This window comes from Pelodiscus sinensis, chromosome 6 (genome assembly GCF_052426305.1).
Source record: "Pelodiscus sinensis isolate ZL-2025 chromosome 6, ASM5242630v1, whole genome shotgun sequence".
Classification (NCBI taxonomy): domain Eukaryota; kingdom Metazoa; phylum Chordata; order Testudines; family Trionychidae; genus Pelodiscus; species Pelodiscus sinensis.
Genome location: NC_143057.1, coordinates 82,130,901 through 82,145,235, shown reverse-complemented (window position 1 = coordinate 82,145,235; position 14,335 = coordinate 82,130,901). Strand labels below are relative to the sequence as shown.

Below are 14,335 nucleotides of genomic sequence, written 5' to 3'. Positions count from 1 at the left end.
GGAACAGCCCTCTGCCTATGTCAGACCTAGGGGCTGCTCCAGCCCACACCAGTTAACCGTAACTGATAAGCCTCACACAGTAAGCCTCACCCGGTTTACCATTAACATTGCTGATCCCTATTTTATTTTACTTTATTTTATTTTATTTTACTTTATTTTTATTATCTCTGTAAATCATGTGTCATATAGGAAAAATATTTCCTTTTATCAGTTTTAAATTTGTTGCCTTGAATTTCATTGAATGTTTCCTTGTTCTTGTAATTATATGGCAGAGTAAATAGGAACACTTGATTTAATTTCTTTGAAAATGCATTTTTTGGCACTACCTCGATTATGTTCCTTGTTGTTCCTCTCCTCTTTGAACTGAACGGTGTTCATCTTTCTAATTTGCCTTCATAAATCCTGTGTGGGGCTTCTATAGCAGTCCTACAATACAAATAATTAGTAGTAATAATGAAGTCTTCCCATTCCTTTAACTATTTTTAGTTCCTTTCTGTGAACTTCCCTATTTCTTTTATCTAGTGAGACGAGGATATGGGAATTGAACCTGGTAGTCCAGAGGCGGACCTACCATCAAATATAACGTTGCTATTTTCTATCCCATTATTTGTACAGTCTAACATTCTGCGTGCTTTTTTGACTACAGCTGAAAATTGAACAGTTGCCTTCACTGATCTGTTTTGACAAGGCTATCTGAAATATTATTTTACCTTAAAAATTTCCATCCATTTGCCATCTTTTACCCATTTAGAATGGAATCTTGGGGTATCCCACTGTTATCTTTCTGCTTTTTTCCTCATTAATCATTATTCCTACTGTATTCTTTGTTTTTTATCTCAGTCAGTTTCTAATCCATTAAAGCTATTCACCTCCTAATTCATAAGTGCTTAGTTTCCTAGTCTGTAGATCCAAATTCATATGGTTTTGTCAGGGACTCTTTAAAAATCCAACTAAATTGCATCTTCTGGTTCTCCACTGTTTTGTTTGCGTACTCAGAAAACATAATATACTGATGAGTTACTGAAGCAATATACTGATGAGTTACTGTTTTCTTTTATAGAGCCATGCTAATGAGTCTGTATAATATCATATTCCTTATGAGTATTTATATAACTTTTTTTAGTTGAATCAGTTTTTCTGATACTAAAGTAAGGCTCTCGTTTGTCGGTAATTCCTAAGGTCACCCTGAATGCTTTTTTTTTTAAATTAAACTTAACATTTGATATGCTCCCATCTTTCAATCTATCATATGATTTTAATGAGCTAAATATTATATGCCTGACCTTTTCTGATTATAAAAGGTTGATGCAACTTCTGGAACTCATTTGGTGTAAAAATGAATCCTGGTGTATGACCATCTTTATATATCAGTCATATCATATTTTATTAAAATAATTTTAAAACATTTACTTAATTTCTTTTGTGACACTTCTGGAACCATACAGCCTGTTTGAAACTGCTTGGGTTGTTTTCAGCAAAAGGTGCCAGGGCTAAGGCGCTGGCCCCACTGCAGTCCTAAGCATTGAAGAGGGGAAAGAAAGACACATCTGTCATATATTCACAATAGCTTGATAGTGATGGAACTAGTAGGACAAGTTGGGGTGTGCAGCTGTTTAGAAGTTTAAAGACCAGCTTAACATTCTGAAGCCAACCACGTTCTCTCCTACACTCCAGCAAAACCAAATTTAGTAGACTGCAATCCTAGTCTCTGCACTTCTCCCAGGTGGTCTTTGATTTGAGACAGGAAGAGAACTAGCACTGAGAGTCTTTTCCCTCCCAGGACTTTCCTCTCAGTGTAAGAAGTCGTCCTCTGCTCAAACCAGTTGTTCACATTTCTCTTTTCAAGTGAAGCCACAAAAGTAATTAATTTTTCCTTAGTTTCTCCATTTCTGTCTGTCTGTATTAATTCCATTCGATTCTGCACTATTTTTAACATGCACTCAGGTATATGCAGAGAAAATATATCTGGAACTCTCTTGTTTTTTTACTATATGTTGTAATTCAAAGGAACAAAAATAAATTTCAAAATCTTAAAAGTTACCCCAAAATGGAATTGTCATCCTCTCAACAGTTCTAGAGGGAAGTCAAATATAAGATCATATTAGGTCTAGAAATGCGTCTGGCATAACTTGTGCAAAAATCTATTGTACAACGAATATATTATTTTTGTTGTATAATTTAAGTGTATATAACACTTAGAACTGTGAGTAGGTGCTTAAACTAGAAATTAAGATTAATATACAATATTAAGAAATTTGTCACTTAATATGCCTATTTTATTGGGTAAACTTAAAAAACAACAAATGATCTTGTAGCACTAACAAAACATGTAGATGGTATCATGAACTTCTGTGGGCACAGCCCACTTCTTCAGATGACCTGAGTTTTATTGGGATACTTATAGAATCTGGAGCATTGCATTAAAGTGGTTGTTTTGTTTGATTCTGGAAGAATTGAAGGGATTCTAGATTTCACGAGTATGTACAAGATAACGTGGTCCAGGAATCTGGGCACAGGAAAGATAACATCTTTGGTATGTAAATGGAGGATGAATTGAAAGATGCTTGTTCAAGCCTATGCCATAAATGAGAGTGTATTCGTAGGCAAATGTGGAAAAGAATAATGGATGAATGAATAGGTCATAGTGGTGAGCAGATGAAGAGTGGACAAACTATAGGCATGATACATTTTAGAAACATAACTAAAATATATTTACTTTATTTATCTAAGGGTTTTATTTTAGTGTCCCTTGCCATGGCACTGAGTGCCTACCAGGTTAATAGATTGGCATAGTTGGGTCCAAAGTGGGCTTTGTGGAGTCTTTGGCTTTTCTTTGTGCCTAAGTTATAGGATGGTAGGGTAGGATTTTCTGAGAGAGTGCTGGTGTTTGTTGTAAATACCATTCTGGTTATGGTAGGAAAGCACCATCAAAGAGAATGATTTTGTAACATGACCTTACAGACTCTCTGCATTAGTCTAATATCTTTTGAAAATTTGTTCCATGGCTGGATCTGATTGATTGAGAATGTGCTGTGTGTTCTGAAATGTTTTTGTGTTCTAGATTTTGTGATTTGCATTATCCTCATCCATTTGCAGTCTTTAACGTTGCAAGATTTAATATCAGAATCAAGGCCTAAACTGGAAGCAGAAGTGGACTGAGAGCTAGAACAGGAACCAAGCACAGATGGAGTTTTCACAGTGGCCCCAACTGTTTTTTAAAATCTTTAGTGATCCCTCTATTTTTTCAACTGGGGTTAGTTGTGAGCTTTACAAGTTTTGTAGGACATGTTGGTATAAGTGGATGAAAATTGTAAAGTATAAATTTGTGATATCTGAATTTCATAAATGTGGCATTCACAATGATTTTGTCATTAGAGTTCAGTGACACAGGAACATTTTTAAGAGTGTGGTGCTGACATCTCCCCCCCCCCCTTTACCCTGTGCTGCCCCTGCCCACCATCTGTGGCTAGGAGCAGAGCCTGGGCATGTGGAGCAGCTGCTGGGGCATAATCAGGACCATGGATGTTAGGCCAGGAGCCCCGGAGCGCACCCCTAGTTCCCTTGCCTATGTTTGTCTCAGTTGGAAATACTGCCTAGATACTTTGGAATGAATCAAAACTGTACTTGAATAGCGTTGATACTAGTGAGCAGACTGGAGAGAGAAATGACTAATATTGTGATAGATAATACTAATGCCCTGAGTTTTGAAATAGCAAAATCAGAAATATACACAAGCCTTCACCAAACACTGATGCATAGAAGACATTTGAAGTTAGTAAAGTAAGATTGCTTAGTTTTTGAGCTAGGGCACTTTAGAAAAACTGTAAGGTTATTCTTCTGTAGAAAACTGTTGTTACAGTTCCATAGTAACTGGAGGGATAGCTCAGTGGTTTGAGCATTGGTCTGCTAAACCCAGGGTTGTGAGTTCAATCCTCAAGGGGGCCATTTAGGGATTTGGGGCAAATCTGTCAGGGATGGTAGTTGGTCCTGCCCTGAGGGCAGGGGACTAGACTTGATTGACCCCCTGAAGGTCCCTTCCAGTTCTATGAAATAGGTATATATCCATATATTATAATATATTTATATTAAAGTCTCTTCAAATAAAAGCAAATTCAGATTCTTCCCATCTAAAATTACAGTGTGGCCAAGATACCAAAACAGGTGTTTCAAATTAAATGTAGTGAGTGAGTAGAGAAGAAGGAGGAAAGTGGGAGTCCAAATTTAAAATTATCATGGACATTTTTTTTAAACTTAACTACATTATTGCTCCCAGGCCTCCACAGTAAGATAGCCAAGCAGAACAAGTTATCTGAGTGAATTTGAGGATTCACCTTAATCCAAAGCTCACTGAAAACCCATTTCAATCATAGAGTTCATTTCTAGGAATGATTTTGGCTTAATACTTCAATCTTACGATAGGCTATAATGAACTAATTTTTCCTCCTAAAATGAAAGATTCTATGGCGTCACTATCAGTATTAACTGCATAAGTGAAGGTTTATAACATATTTCTTAGATCTTAAAGTTTGTTAGTAAAGTAAAGGATTGCATCATGCTTACACGAATTATTCAGTTTGCTAGCTGTGTTTTTGGTACCATTGTATACACTTTTTATCCCCATGCAAATGCAGCATTCATTCATTCATTCATACTAACATAGCTAACAAGTCCCTTGATCGGCACAAATGGCAGAAATGCATTTTATTTTTGAATATAAACAAAAAAGCTTGATTATCATTTGGATATTTTGCACATTCTTTTAACAGATGTGGCAATAGAAATTCATAAAACTTGCGTACTACTAGTAATCATTTTAGATCCATTCAAGAACACTGTTTCCATAGGCTTCATGTTTCAGTTATTTAGGGTAAAAGTGCATTTAAAAAAAAAAGAATAATTGTTAGATTGAGAGATGTATTAGTTTGTCTTTCTGTGTAAGAAGAACAGGGGAACAGAACCTGAAAGGAAGGGATTAATTTATTATTAGATGACAGTATAATTATTTACACTGAAGATGCATAGTAATTATAGTGCAATCCCACTTTCATTATACTTCTTGATACCTGACATTTTCAGTATTGCATATAATGTAAATGTTCACTAGTAATTTAAAGTAATTACAGCATAAAATGCAATGCAGTTCATATACCTGGGTTCAAAGACACTTGTATTAAATATCAAACTAGAGTGGTGGTTATAGTAATTCGCTCACATAATTAAATACCTAGTTGTTTGAATTAGTGATAATTGCAAGTATCAAACTTCATAACCACATTGTAATTACACAGGAATTGCTATGTACCTATAGTATAATACAGTGTTTCCCAATTTTATTTGGCCATGGAACCCTTTTAAATTCGAAAGAATTTTGTGGAACCTCTAATAACAGTCTAATATATGGAGCTGAAAAAGTAGATGACAAATAAGTAAGGATGATAATAAATAAATGCTTAACAAGGACATGAGATCAACATTTAGTTTAATTGCGCATATTTAAAAACAAAAATGTTATTGTAATGGAGTTTTCTCGTGGAACCCTAATTTTCACTTCGCAGAACCCCAGGGTTCCGTGGAACACCATTTGGGAAACATTTGGGTGTAATGAATCATTGAATTATAAAGCTATTATTTGCTATGCACATATTATGAAAATGAGCTTTAGATGTCTAACTTCTAGTGGTCTTAAATTAATAGAAAACTCTTTTTTGTGAATTTCACACAAGAATAAGAAAATATGTAAGCAAACCTATTTTGTTCAAACAGCAAACAGAATAAACCACAGGACAATTTGAACTACAAGTTGTACCTCCCTTAACTGGGAACCTCTGGTCTGACAACAGGGAGGTCGCATGGTAGGGTAGGAGCGTGGTAGAGGGGACTGGGAAATCAGCCGGGAGCCCAGTGTTGGGACTTGGGGACGTGGCATGGCGGGGAGTTGTAGCCTCAGCAGTAGGGAGCTCCAGCCATGGCCAGGGAGCTGTAATTTGAGCGGCAGTCGGAGCAGGAACTATGACTCAGTGGCAGCTGTGGAGTTCCAGCCTCAGCCAGGGATCTGTGACCCCAGTGTCAACTGTGGAGCTCTGGCCATGGGCAGAGAGCTGCAACCCCAGCAACAGCTGTGGATTTCTTGCCTCAGCCCCTGCTAGGGCTGCAGAGTCACATCCACGGAGCCAAGTGGCTGCAGAGTGCCAGCCCTAGCTGTGGAGCTGCAGCCATGCCCCTCCAGCCATAGCAGCAGTGGGGCTGGCAGCAGCTAGAAAGCCCCAGGCTGGGGCAGCAGCGGGGCCAGGCTGCTCTAGTCTGGGGGTACCAGGGCGGCATGGGCCATCAGAAGAGGGACCTCCCCTGGTCCAGCAAATTCCCTCATTTGGGACTCATTAGGTCCTGAGGATGCCGGACAAGGGAGGTCCAACCTGTAGTTTTCTTCCACTAAGAAAAATGAAGAAGCATTTCTTGGAAACATTTTGATCCTTATTTCTTTCTGAAATGGAGTAGCATCCCACTATCTTTAACCCCACAAACTATTGTGCATGGGTGGGAATGTGGAGGGGAACAGTAGTCAAGGCAGGGGTCTGGATGTGTGGCTCAATACAGGGTGTTGTTGGTGGTGTGTGTAGGGGAGGAATGTGGGGAAGAGGGGTTCGAATCTGCTGTTCCCCTTCCTATCCATGTCAGGGAGCAAGAGCAAACTGCACAATTTACCTGCCCTCTGTTCTCCTGAGCCAGAATGAGGAATTCAGCACACTGGACCTTCACCTCCACGTTTTGACAGTAATGAAGGGGATTCCAGCAGCTTTCCCCCAGCACAACCAAACCCTTACATTTCTTTAAGGTCTGATAAGAGGAAGCTGTATACTGAATTTGGTGGTCCTAGCTCTTACCATTTAGGAGGAGTTCTTGAACAAACACTCAAACAGAGACAAACTAAAATATATAGTAGATGATTCAAGTTCAAATGTAAAGCACTCCACTTAGGAAGGAACAATCAGTTACACACATACAAAATGGGAAATAACTGCATAAAAAGCAGCACTGTGGGATCTGGGGGTCATAGCAGATCACAAACTAATTATGAGTCAACAGTGTAACATTGTTATAAAAAAAGCAAAAACCACTCTAGAATGTATTAGCAGGAGAATTTTAAGTAAGATGCAAGAAGTAATTTTTTCTACTGTTTTCAGCACTGATAAGGCTTCAACTGAAGTAGTGTATTCAGTTCTGGGTGCCACATTGCAGTCCAGAGAAGAGGGGAAAAAAAGGTCTAGAAAACATGGAAAAATTGGGGAAAAAGTAGGTTTGTTTGGTCTGGGGAAGACTGAGGGTGGAAGGTATTAACAGTTTTTTCAAGTACATAAAATGTTACAAAGAGGAGCAAGAAAAATTGTTCTTGTTAACCTCTGAGGAGAGGACAAGAAGCAATGGGCTTAGATTGTAGCAAAGACAGTATATGTTGGACATTAGGAAAAATTTCCTGTTAGGTTAGTTATGCATTGAAACAAATTGCCAAGAGAGATTTTGGAATCTCTGTCATTAGGAGTTTTTAAGAGCAGGCTAAACACTTGTCAGGGATAATCTATATACTAATTAGTTCTGCCTTGTGTGTAAAGGGCTAGACTAGTGCCAGTCCTATTTTTCTTTGATTCTTGAAATAGAAATCTAGCAACACATGTTTTATTTACAGGTAAAGATGCTAAGTTGTTTGATGATGTTGTCCTGGTCCTTTTTTATTTGAAGGATAACACCAAGCAAACTGTATGGATGCTTATTTTGTGATAGTTTACCGGTACAACAGTAACGTACCTATATGTGAGGATGATGAAAGTCCAGATTAACCTTTGAAAAATGGGTTGTTTTTAAATATCTGCATCTAATTTACACATTGAAACCATACAATTACCAGAAGAGCTTATATTATTAATAGACAGTATGTTTCAAAATGCAGTTCTTTTTGCTTACATATCCCTCTAAAATACATTGATTTAATAAAACTTTATTTTTGTTTTAAAGTAGTGTATTTTTGCAATACAACTTTAATTCAGAAAGGAGTCGCATGTTATGTTATACTTTCATTTATTCTTCATTAAAATGGAATTTCGGTTGATATTACTGTCCATTAAAGTTTTTAGACTTGTAAATAAGGCTTCAGACCTGTAAAACTAAAATATTCAATTATTTCATCACTGTCATGAACAAAATCTAATGTCCTTCCTCATCTGTTAGTTGTTTAGAAATTCTCACCAGTTGCTCTGTAAATGTTAAGCTTGTTCTCTTGAGTCTTCTGTGTGGATTCTAACTAGGGGTGTGAATGACTAGTTGACTATTTGATAAGCAAATGCTTATCGGATAGTTGACACACTAGCTCTGGGGCTGTTGCTACACTCAAAGGCAGAGGTGTCCTTCTTGACTAATCAAATAGTTAATGCAAATTGCATTGATTTGATTAGCCAATTAATCTAAATTTAATTCTATGTTCTCTTTGGTTTTTGTTGCTGCATAACCTTTATCAACCCATCCACTCTACACTAGGTACATGCTTTTGTTACATGTCAGATACATCCTTGAGATTTCATTTGTTGAAAATGGTCCCTACATTTGTGAGCAGATACTGCACTGTTGATGATAGCTGTGTTCTGCTAGTATTACATGCAGAGTTGACACTGGATGGTGAGAAGGAAGAGGAGGCACATAAGTTCATAGAATTTAAGGCCAGAGGAGACAATTAGATCATCTAGTGTGACCTCCTGTGCATCAGAAGCCATTACATTTCACCCACTTATCCCTATATTAAGCTCAAAAACTTGTTTGGCTGAAGTACATCTTCTGTAGAAGCAGTCACTTTTATTTGATGTTAGGTGCGGGAGAATCCACCACTTCCCTTTGTAATTTAGGTGATAAACTGTTTGAAACTGTTGCTGCACAAAAAGATATAACTTGTGACAGAGTGAATAAGGCCAATAGGCCCACCTGATAGAGACATCAGTGTTCTGCCACACCTTTACTTGGAAGGGAGCAACAGAGGAGTCTTCCAAGCAGTCTACAATGGCTGTAGAGGAAGCAACCAGTCACAGAGGCTAGAAGGAGCAGCCAATCAGGGCTTAGGAGGGCTGTATTTAAAAAAAAAATAGAGCTGCAGAGCCAGAGATAGTTGCTTCCTTGCTGGAATCAGGAGCTCAGGGCTGCTCCTGGTTGGCCAAAGGGAACTGCAGCACCATGGACAGCTCAGTGCTAGCAGGGCCCAGGGGAATTCCAAAGAGCTTCTGGCTGGCTGCTAAGTCTGACTATAAAAGATTTCTGAGGTAAGGGTGCAGCATTGTTGAAGGCTGGGGATGTGGCCCCAGGAGATTGAAGGCAGTTTTGTTGAAGGGATATGATGGCACATGGCGGCTGTTCTTCGTGTTCCTAGACTGGGATCCAGAATAGTGGGCAGATCCAGATCCTTTCTGTAGACAGCTGGGTAAGTGGCCTACAGTTGAACTGTGATTATACCCTCAAAGGGGAACTAAACTGCCAAGATGACCAGTTGGAGAGCTGGAACCAGAGCCAGAACAGACCAAGAGGGCAAAACCATCATCCCCAAAGAAGAAACTTTGGGGTTATGGCCCTGTACCAGGGCTGGGACTGTTTAACACTACAGCTGTGCCCAACTAGAAAGAGCACTTGTGAGAAGTGGATGCCACTCTATTACATTTGATTTTTACTTTACTTTTTGATTTTGAAAGTTGGCCCAGTTGTTTCTTTTCTTTAAATGTAAATGTAAATGTAACCAGGTACATACCTTGTTCAAAAATTCTCTTATAGACAAGCCTTTTTTAATCTGTTAATTCATGAGCAAAATGTGATTGAATTTTCTTATACCTATAATTCTAGCAGTGATAATAAGGAAGGCTTGCAATGTTTAAAATGTTACGTATCAAGTTATAACTCCATTCAGATTGGTTTGTTTCAAAGCTGTTCAAGTAAATCTGATGTGAATTTATTTGAATCTACCAGAATGGCCAACATCTGATATATTAGGGGGAAAGCCTCTCATGATATGGTAACAGAGCTGACACAAGTGGAGGGTGAATAGTTTGAAACTGACATTCTGATGCTGCATCAAATATGGCCACAAACTTTCTCTCTTTATTCCTCTAAGGAGAGAGAGGGAAGAAATAAAGCTCCCTCTTAGGATTATGGAATACTTTGGGATCTGCTGCTGTTGTGTTTTTTGTATGGGATAAGATCTTTTTCTTGACTGTATATGGGTGATGCGATCTCACTTCTCGGCAGAATGCATAGAGTAATTATTGTCCAGCTTTGTTTGTACAGGATGTGTCAGAAATCACACATGCTGCACAGCCAGTCTCTAGGCAACTTAATAAACACAGCTGGCCTATAGTAGACTGCCTGATTGGTTGGAAGAGTCAGCAGACTGGCCCGTATGCCCAGAAGCAGCAGCCAAGAAGCTGCTCAGAACATTTGCCTATGACTGCAGTAGCCTCTGCTCTTGTTTATTTTAAGCCTTGCTCTGCTCTTGTTTATTTCAAACCTTGCTCCTTCTTTATTTCCCCCTTTGTGCCCTTATCTTGCCGCACTCCAGATAACCTGGTACTGAGCCTTAGCTCTAATCCCTGACGACTTGATCAACTTCTGTTCTTTCCTTTTCACTAGGATCCTAGAGCCAGGGTGTCCAACATGCTAGCTGCTAGCCAAATGTGGCTATTTGGTCTGAATGTTGCTAGTTGGCTTGAATAATGTGGCTATTTGGCCAGTTGAGTGTGGCTTGTTCACTTAGTGAACTACTATGGTGGCTACTGCTTCAGAACTGTTTGGACACCACAGATATCGAGAATACCCTTTAACAGGCCTTTTCTTGTGGAATATCTTTTATAGAATACTAGAACTGGAAGGAATCTTGAGAGGTCATCAAGTCTTTGTCTGTCTGATGACCTTTTCCCCAAGTCCTTCCAAAGCTCCTTTATGACCTTTTACATGCCAGCAACCTGTTTCCTGAAAAGATTCCTCCTTTCTCAAAGTGTTCTCCAGTTCTTAGTGAACCTTCCTCTCTATCCTATTGTCTTATCCATGCACCGAGACTCTGTAGTTCTGCACCTGAAACTGAAAGTGTTTTGGAGAATGCTTCCTTAGAAGTCTTATATGCCTCGAGAGATTAATAACCTGGGCACCCAGCAGGCAATTCACTGTGGGGTTCTCTTTACTATCACAAAGCTGGCTATTTATATTTTTATGAACCTAGAGCCAGTATGTGAGATCTTTCTCACAGGGCACCACCACAAATGAGACAAGTGGCATTGGACCCCCTAGCTGCAACAAGGCCACCACACATAACACCAGGCCATGGTGACTCTGTTGAGAATAATTATTTCAAGTGTCCTATGGCAGGTTCCCATCCTCTAGGTCTAGGAAGGGGAGGAGATCATACTCCCTCATGTCATTTCTTCCCAGGCCACTGACTCTAGAGCAGATGGCATGGAAGAGGCTGGGAGCAATGGAGAAATAACTGCATACCTAGTTTCTGCTGAAGGAGTCACCATTGTCACCTTGTAGGTCACACCAGCCCTTACCCCAGTGGTCAATGATCTTTTAAAGACATTTCAGGATCTTCTAGCTTGCATTATGAACACCTTGAGTATTGAAACAATGATCAAAGAAAAGACATGGCAAAATTTCTTTGACCGCTTGACTGCTTCAACCCCAGTCAAGATTGCTTGTTCTTAAAATGAGGGCATATAAGAGTGGAACAAAAGGCTCTGGTGAACCGCAGCCACCATCCAGCACTCATCTAAATTGGTGGAAAAATGCTAACAGGTGCCCCTCAGGACATGTGACAGCCGTGTTCTGCATAATGAGACAGGAGTGTGTGTTTTTTCCCCCCCGTGACAGGAAACAGTTCAAGTGTGAAAGTTCAGCATTCCTTATTCCATTAGTCTAGAGCAGGGGTCTCCAAACTTTTCAGCCCGAGGGCCGCATTAACTATCAAACAGCAGTTCGGGGGCCGACTACACACTTGAGGTCCAAATAAAAAAACAATCAAAACATGGATGTTGTTTTTAATTATTTATTTAATATTATTTTATTCAGTTATTATTTAATAACACATTGATACACTACACATGAACACCTGTATTAGTGTGAATGGTGAAATTGTTTCCTGGATGCCAAAATAGCAGACATTTCTGGCTTTAGATTTGATGTCCCTAACATCAACAGTGACCTGAGATTATCATCGGACAAGTTTGTTCTCAAATTGTTCTTCACATATTTCATTCTTGAAAATGTTTGTTCACACAGGTATGTTGTTCCAAAGATTGAAAGGTACCTTGATGCAAAAGTTTTGACATTAGGAAAGTCTTCCTTGGGCAAAAACTGGTAAAAACCCACCAGTCCTATTTTGAACTTGTCCCTAAGGAGGTCATTTGCTTGCAACTCAATGACTTCCAGCTGCAGTTCATCTGGGCAACTGGCCACATCTGCTTCAAATGGGTTTTGAAACAATCTCACTTCTTCTGCCTTTGAATCCAAGTCAGAAAACCGCTGCTGAAACTGCAGCTGGAGGTCTTTGATGATCTCGCATGCAAATGACGTGGGGAACTCAGCTGTTGCTTCAGCCATGAAGACCTTGCACTGCTGAAAGTGCGTCAAGTTGTTGGCTTGTACTTGTTCCAAAAACAAGACAAGTTTGGATCTGAAGGCCTTTAGGTGGGTGTATAGATCAGAAACTAGATTTTGCTCTCCTTGTAGTTTTAGGTTCAGAAAATTTAAATGACTAGTTATGTCTGCAGCAAAAGCCAATTTCCATACCCACTCTTCATCAGACAGTAATGGCTGTGGCTTGCCTTTACTTTCCAGGAAGTCACCTATTTCCTTTCTTAACTTAAATACTCTGCTCAGAACTTTCTCACAACTTAGCCATCTTACTGCTTTGTAATATGGCAAATCTTGCGATTCTGTGTCTGTATCTTTCAACATGTCTCTGAACTGTCTATGGTTGAGCCCATGTGACCTTATTAAATTCACCATCTTCACCACAGGATTCAGTACACTGCTAATGTCCACATATTTAGCACACAAAGCTTGCTGGTGAATAATACAGTGCAGGAACATTGGTTGTATAATGTTTTTCTCATTACACATCTGCTTCACTTGTCCAACCAAGCCTTTCTTTATGCCACTCATGTTCTTTCCTCCATCAACAGTCAGGCAACTGAGGTTAGTCCAGTCCAAGTTATAATCAGCAAATGTTTTTTTCAACTCATTGAATATATCCTCTCCGGTAACAGTGCCATACATGCTATGTAGGGAAGCCAGCTCTTGTGTTATGTTCATGTCTTCATCCACACCTCTAATGAACACAAGCAGTTGAGAGGTGGAGCAGCTGTCCAGCGATTCATCCATTGCAATTGAAAAATGGCGAAACTTGCTTGCATTTTTCGCTATTTGAGTCACAATGTTTTCACCCATGTCTGCAACACGGCGGGCAATGGTATTCGCACCCAAAGCTACATTTTCAAATTGTTTTGACTTTTCTGGGCAAAGTTCCTCAGCCACTTCCAACAAACATTCCTTCACTACTTCACCATCTGTAAAGGGTTTGCCACTTTTAGCCAGGACGTAGGCAACTTTATAACTGGCCTTAGTTAAGGATTCATTTTCATTTGAGGATTTACTGAACAATGTCCTCTGAGATGTGAGTTGATTTTGTAATTTAGAAAATTTTTCGGCACGGACTTTACCCTTCAACTGTACATATTTCTCCTGATGTTTGCTTTGATGATGACGGCGCAGGTTGTATTCTTTCATCACAGCCACGGTTTCGTTGCAAATCACACACAATGCTTTCTCGCCGGATTTGATGAAGAAGTATTTCAAACTCCATTCTTCTTGAAATTGCCGACACTCATCGTCTATTTTTCTTTTCCTCTTCTCGGCCATCGCTGGGCACTAAAATAAAGTGAATTCAACATGAATAAATAATGAAACTGAAAGTATCTTGCACACAATATCGCTCAAAAAACCTGATTATGCGAACTAATTTTGTCGCAATAATAGCTGCAAATGACCCGAAACAATTTTTAAAAATTCTTATGATTTCTTAAGTTAAACTTACCTGAATATAGTGTGCAAATATATCCACTTATGGTAGAGAGATTGTTGCTTTTAATGTTTCCTCTTCAGAATATTCGCCTGCGAATCCGTTTCTCCCGGAAGGGGGGGGGGCTTTTCCCCCTGCTCTCCCCTTCCTCTGCACGCTGTCCTCCCCTCCTGCTTGCCACCGCTCACTCCTTCCCCCCCCCCGGGCGGAAGGGGTCACCTTTTTAAAGTTCCCGCCGGGGTT

General features: G+C 39.4%; 1 protein-coding gene across 5 annotated transcripts in view; it reads left to right on the top strand.

Annotated features, from left to right (window-relative positions):
- The window catches only part of MSH3 (mutS homolog 3), a 220,513-nt gene that overhangs the window by 89,141 nt on the left and 117,037 nt on the right, over positions 1-14,335 (top strand). The window lies entirely within an intron of this gene.